Source organism: Eulemur rufifrons, chromosome 21 (assembly GCF_041146395.1).
Source record: "Eulemur rufifrons isolate Redbay chromosome 21, OSU_ERuf_1, whole genome shotgun sequence".
NCBI classification, from domain to species: Eukaryota; Metazoa; Chordata; class Mammalia; order Primates; family Lemuridae; genus Eulemur; species Eulemur rufifrons.
In genome coordinates, this window is record NC_091003.1 from 22,909,344 (window position 1) to 22,916,240 (window position 6,897).

General features: G+C 46.7%; 1 pseudogene; it reads left to right on the plus strand.

Moving 5' to 3' along the window:
- The first annotated feature begins 6,153 nt into the window (after window positions 1-6,153).
- Window positions 6,154-6,624, plus strand: LOC138401778 (ubiquitin-conjugating enzyme E2 W-like; annotated as a pseudogene).
- Window positions 6,625-6,897: the final 273 nt, after the last annotated feature.

Consider the following 6,897-nt stretch of genomic DNA (forward strand, 5'->3'; position numbering starts at 1 on the left):
ACCTGAATCCCTACAGAGAACAGGACCCTCTGACAGGTCCACCCATCACGTGGGGGCCTGGACCACACCCTGCACAAGGAAGGAGAGGGATGGAAGGTGGTGGATGGCAGTTACTTTCGGGTTTCCAGGAAAAGGGGGAAGAAGCAAGTGATTGGCAGAATATGCTGATATTTTCCTGAATATCATGTCTTGGTTCCTATCTATGTGATTCCTCCCTCAAATTATACCTTATCTGCTAAAATTTTAATACAGGTAGCAAAAATAAAATGGTTTACACCTTCAATGCTTTTCTTGGAAACCTCAGCAGATATCCTAGTTCATGGCTTCCCAGTCTGGTCTCCACACAACGGCACGGCACAGGCCAGCCCAGCTTCCTTCCACTACGTGACAACGACTCTTTTCCTCCAGTTTCCCAAATTGTGCTACTTAGTTCCCCATGAGCTCTCTCCAGTAGACCAGGAGCACGTTTAGCGGCCGTATTTCCACCATCGGTCTGCTGATGCGGCACTGGGTGCTCCCTGAGACAGCACAGCTGTCCTCTGCGCGCTCCTCACTCCCTGCTGAGCCCCAGCAGAGCCTTTAGCATCCACATTTCCACTAACAGCAGTTCAAACAATCCAGGTTTTTCTACCAGGTTTCTCAAAATTGTTCCAAACGTGACCTCTTACTTAATAATAAAACCACTTCCATATCTGTAGGTGTATTTTACAACAGCAGTCCTCTTTCATTCATTCCCAGGCATTTCCCATTGCCACCGTGATAAAATACTACAAATTGCATGGCTTAGAGGCAGAAATCAGGGCATGTTTAGTGAGACAAGCAGGACGACATGGGGATGTGTGTCGGGCAGTGTCTGGGGCTGGACGGTCCAGGACAGAGGATGGGGATCGTTACCACCGGAGGGCCAGGCGCCTTATACTCTATAGTTTTGGTAGTATTCAAGTCTTGATCTAGATCTATCTATCTAGGTAGCTACATGTTTCATAAAATGAAAGAGAGAGAGAGAGGAGGACAGAGAGGGAGGGAGGCAGGGAGACAGGCACAGCAGGCTTCTGTTCAGACAGCTTTCACAGACTAGAGATTGGACTTAGGTCAGAAGTCACATGAGGAGGGGAGGAGGGACAATGTGAGTCTTATGGACGAGGACAGGTGCACAGATCAAGAGGATGGATTGAGGGATGTAGACGATTTCATTCCCCAGCTCCCGGAGCCAACTAACTTTGCCACATGTATGACAGAGGGTCAAATGCAACTGTAAGGTTACAATGTCTGTGTCTAATGAAAAGGGCGCGTCATAAAGGCAGATACGTCATATAATAACGGGTGAGTGTTTGAAGAGATGAGATAACCCTTCGTGTTAGGAGATAAATATGGCATCTGCTTTAATAAGAATATACTGGTTTTGTCAAAAGCATGTCAGGAGAAGACAACTCCCCAGCCTTCCTTGCCTTGAAGGAGGGTTGTTTCAAGGAGTGGAGGAATGGCAGTCACAGCTGCAGTGAGCACCCATTCTGACCGGTGATGGACCAAAGAAATGTTTGGTTGAAACATGTCTTGTTCAATTGGATGCCAGCAACAACTGTTATTTGATTACAAAATAAATATAAAAGCAAACATAAATCTTTCATTTTTTCTAAGATTTTCAACTTAAATACCAACAACTTAAAACTGAACTGCAATCATGTGTACTACTGGTTAAGTAAGTGCTAAAGAGAAATATATATTTTGTAAAAAATCATAATTTGTGTACAAAAAGGTCATGTTCAGCCACAAGGTGAGGCAGGGATGAATTTGATATGAACAACAACTGCTATTTCAGGGCATTTACATCCTAATTAAGCACAAGGTCAGTAACATGTTCATTGAGCTGCAATATATGTCCATAATGATTAATTGAATGCATAACTGATATTATATAAATTATCTGTATTTCCCTCTTTTACATAATATATATTTAATCTAAATTCTCAATATGTACCAAACTTCATCGCCTTCTGATAGCAGGAGCAGGTGTGTAATTAGGGATTAAGAGGGGTGCAAATTTTTGAGTTATACAAGCTTAGCAGACATGTAAAACCTCCATCTAGAGTGGGCATTAAAATTCAGGAATAATCGTCTCATACCCCCTACGCTTGACTTTGCTAACTGATGGCTGCCAAAAGCTTTACAATCCATCCTTCACTGTTGTAGTTCCTTTTTACTGTGTCCCCCGATCTCCATCCAGAGAACTCCTGTCCTTAGGAAGTATTACATTTCCCAGAGTGTAATGGGCAAGGCCAGCCCTGGTACTGTCACTGCCGGGGGTGCTGGAAGGAGAGGAGGGGTCTCCTTGGGGCCAAATTGGATCCTTAGAGCTGGCAGGGAGGCCCCCGTAGGAGGATGACAGGGCTGCTCACTTGTTAAATGGACAAAATTCCTTACTGTAGGCTGCCCTCTGGATGTGGCCAAATTTTAGATGAAAGTGTAATTTGGCAGAAGAAATTCGTCTGAAATGATGTCTGAGATACAGTTGTGTTGGCGGAACAATTGGTTTGGCTTTTCTTTGATTCCTTTGAGTCTTCATAATTATTTTGTAAAAAATAAACCTGTGAAATAAATCAGATTTTTAATATAATAGTATACATACATTTTACATAAAGTAAGATAAAAAAACAGTTTTAGTCCCACTTCCCCATCTGCCTGTGTCACTGTGAGAAGCACCGCCGTGCTCAGTCACACAGTAATAGTCAGCCTCGTCCTCAGGCTGCAGCCCAGAGATGTGCAGGATCCCTGCATTGGCCGAGGCGTCTTTGGAGCCAGAGAAGCGGCTGGGGACCCCGGAGCCCTGGTGCTTACTTGAGTCTGTGTAGTAGTACAGCAGGTACCGGGGAGGGCTCCCTGGCTTCTGCTGGTGCCAAGATATACCATAGCTGCCAACGCTGAAGCCACTACTCAGGGTACAGGTCAGTCTGAGTGATGATCCCAGGGATGCAGAGAGGGAGGGCGGCTGAGTCAGCACAGGCTGGGACAGGGAACCTGCAAAGAGAGACACTCGTGGGTGCTGTGGCAGAATCCAAGGTGAAGTTCTTCATGGTTCTTAGACAAAGGGGTTACACAGGATGGAAACTGAGACTCAGTTTACAGAGCCTGTCCGTACCTGTGCAGTGAGAGAGGAACACGAGGAGGAGAGGAGCCCAGGCCATGGTGGACACAGCCCCTGGTCCCCACAGTGGGGCTGGGCTGCCCCAGGCCTCCTTTTGTGCCCACCCTCTGCAGAGGAGGGGCTGCTCATGCAAATGTGTTTCCATCCAGGGACCGCCCAGCCCCTCCCTGAGCCCTGGGCTGGAGCTCAGCTCTCCCTGCACACTGAGGAGGAGGCAGCTTTGCTTTGCCCCTTGGGGGAGCCCTGGGAGGAAACACCTGCTGAGACCACACAAAGGGCCCTGCTCAGGGGACTGTGTCAGGCCAGAGAGGACACAGCTGCTGAGACCCCATCAGTGAGCACAGGGCCCAGGCCACAGGGCCAGCCTCCTTGGAGTGAATGGTCCTCACTGGGCAACTGTGTAGGGACCAAAGGGCAGTCGCCCAGCGCCTCCTGCTGGTCACAGGCACACACCTCCCCATGGCCCAGAGACCTGAGGGCCCAGCTGGTCTCTGCAGCTCCCCAGTCACTGTCTCTGGTCACACAGCCATGGGCTGAGTCCCTGGTGGAGTGACCCCAACACACTGTGAGTTATCACTGGGGTTTCTCACTCCCAGAAGGAGCCCTGGACTATGAGGGGTGCAATCATGTGCATATATAGCTTTTTTAGGTACCACCCCCCCATTATTTTCTATATTCTATAGAAACCTAAATGTCTCTCACATGTCATCATTGTAGGCCCCACAGATGCTGGAACATTGAGCTGATGGGAACGGCAGGGACAGGCTGTGCTGGGGAGTGGGATGGAAGAACAACGTTCCAGGAATTGGCTCAGTGATGGGTTTAAAATTCAACAAGTCAAAAAACATTTTGAAACTCACACAATGAGGTTACTGACTAGATATAATTTCTGAAAAATTAATAGTTTGGTAGAAATTACATTTGCTTGTTCACAGTCTAACACATTTCTTAAATTTTGAAGTGAGTTTTATCTTTCTAAATTTGTATTTTTCTGATTATCTGTGTCTCATATTTCTTATTAGTATTTTGTTTTAGAGAGAAAGCAATGTGTTTCTTTATTTTATTTCTCTATTATTTTATTTCTGCACATTACAGGGGTACAAATGTTTAGTTTATATATATTCTCTTTGCCTGGCCTTAGTCAGAGCTGCAAGGGTCTCCCTCTCCCAGAGGGTGTGAACTGCACCCATTAGGTGTGAATATACCCATCCCCCCCGCCTCCCTCCCACCTGCACAACACCCGGTGATTGTTAGTACTACATGTGCACATAAGTATTGATCAATTTATACACAGGTTGATGGTGAGTACGTGTGCTGCTTCTTTGGCCATTCTTGTGATACTTCACTTAGTAGAATGGGCTCCATCTCTATCCATTCTAAATATAATTTCCCTATTTTTATTTTCTTACTCACATTTGTTATAGTTTACTATGAAGATAGGTGTGACATTTTAATGTTTCCGCAGGAACGTTGATACCTGGACACATGAATGCAGACACCATCCCTTCCACTCCGTATCCCAGATGCAAATCTGCTTAACTGTGCAAATGGTGTCCAAACTCCTAGATTCTGAGTTTCTTTTGGTAAATAACTATGACCAGGATCCTCTGATTCCCTCAGGCCTCTCTCCTCAAGACACTAGGAGAGACCCTTTGCACTCAGGTCAGGCAGGTCACCCCCTGGATTAACTCCATCAGTGACTCCCAATGGCTGTTTGCATGAACCCCACCCTCCTCACCCCCTCAGCCCCTTCCTGGTCTGGCCCCGCCTACCCCACAACCCCCCTGCAGCCCCTTCCTGCCTCTGGGGCTCCAGCCACACCCACTACTCTGTCCTGGGATACCCTGAGCTCCTGCACCTGCCATGGCTGCAGCCAGCTCCTGCTCTGTCTGTGGGAGAGACAGTCTCCAGCTGGACGTCAGGGTGGAAGTGACATTTTGAAATGGTCTTATATATGTTATATGCACCATGCATAATTTTATGAATTTTTACTTTATATTTAGTGATATCATGCATTGTCATCTGGATGGATTTCACCTTCTGTTGCACGTTTCTTTTACTAGTGGGAATTGGATAGCAATGTTAGTATTTTTTAGTACTTGTAAATTTTTTGTGTTTTGGTTTTAACTTTTCAGAGACTCTATGGGCATCGTGGGCAAAAGTGGGACAGAGTCCATCAGAGGTGGCCCGTGTGGACTCCTGGTCCAGGAGAGCAGGTCACCTGCTCTGGGGCAGATCACAGACAGGATCTCTCCGGGACGATGGCTCAGAGGAGGGGCACTTGCTCGGGATGCTGGGTGTCACTAGGAGGTCACCAAGGGGGAAATGGGGTTCACAGAGGGAACACAGACTGTGGGGATGCTCAGCCCTTTCCAGAGCAAGGCTCAGAGAGGGGATGGCAGACACTGGTGTGGGGCAGAGGGGTGGGGGTGGGGCTGAGGCATCCAGTGGGGACAAGGCCCAGGGCCATGAGGCTGATTCTCCTTCATTTAAGGGGAGATGTTACCCACAGCTGCGCCTGTCCTCAGTTACCCTAGTAGACACTCAGCTCTAGGACAGGAATTTTAGGGGACCCTGAAGCTCAGACCTGGCAGGAAACATTCCTGGGAGGCCGGACGGAGATGACAGCAGAGGAAATAGGGAAAGGGTGGAATGGCATGTGCCTCTGAGGTGGGACATGGGGACAGAAGACTGAAGCCCAGGCTGTGGGAGAGGAGGTGACAGCCCAGAGCATGCAGTGGGGGAGGGTGACTCCAGAGAGGCCATGATGCTACAGCTGAAGCAGGGAAGGCCACAGGGAAGAGCAGTTCTGAGGGCCACAGTAGGGCTGGTTGTGCAGTTGTCACCCGGAGTGACAATGTGGAAAGAGGTCAGCACAATTTAGAGATATTCAGGGCCAAGGAACTCATTTACTTCTTCATAGGAATAATGGGGGTGTTGAAATAATCATCTAGCAGGGAAGTTAGGCTGAGTTATTCATTCATTCATTCTTTAAGAGAGTATTCAGTTGGGGGGATGGTTCCATCATGGCGTCAATGCAGAAATGACTACAAAAGGAACTGTTGGCTTTACAAAATGACCCACCTCCTGGGATGACTTTCAATGAAAAGAGTGTTCAAAATTCAATTACACAGTGGATTGTAGACATGGAAGGTGCACCAGGTACCTTACATGAAGGGGAAAAATTTCAACTTCTATTTAAGTTTAGGAGTCGATATCCTTTTGACTCTCCTCAGGTCATGTTCACTGGTGAAAATATTCCTGTTCATCCTCATGTTTATAGCAATGGTCATATCTGTTTATCCATTCTAACAGAAGACTGGTCCCCAGCGCTCTCAGTCCAGTCAGTTTGTCTTAGCATTATTAGCATGCTTTCCAGCTGCAAAGAAAAGAGACGACCACCATATAATTCTTTTTATGTGCGAACATGGAACAAGAATCCAAAGAAAACAAAATGGTGGTATCACGATGATACTTGTTGATGCCACTGTTATCATCCTCCTAGCAGAAGATAGTCCTACTGAGAAAATGAGCACTTTGATCATTCACTCTTTGAACTTTAACCTTTGACTGGAAGTGACCTGTAGGCAATGAAGACTACTTCCTTTTACTGCATTTTTACTCGGGTGCATCCTGGGCGCATGTTGATCGCTGGTTCAGTCCAGGCAACTGACATGCTTTTGTTAGTCATACAGTATTAATGCAGGTGTCAGGAAATGTCAAATATAATTCCATTTTTAATTTTTATTTTTTTA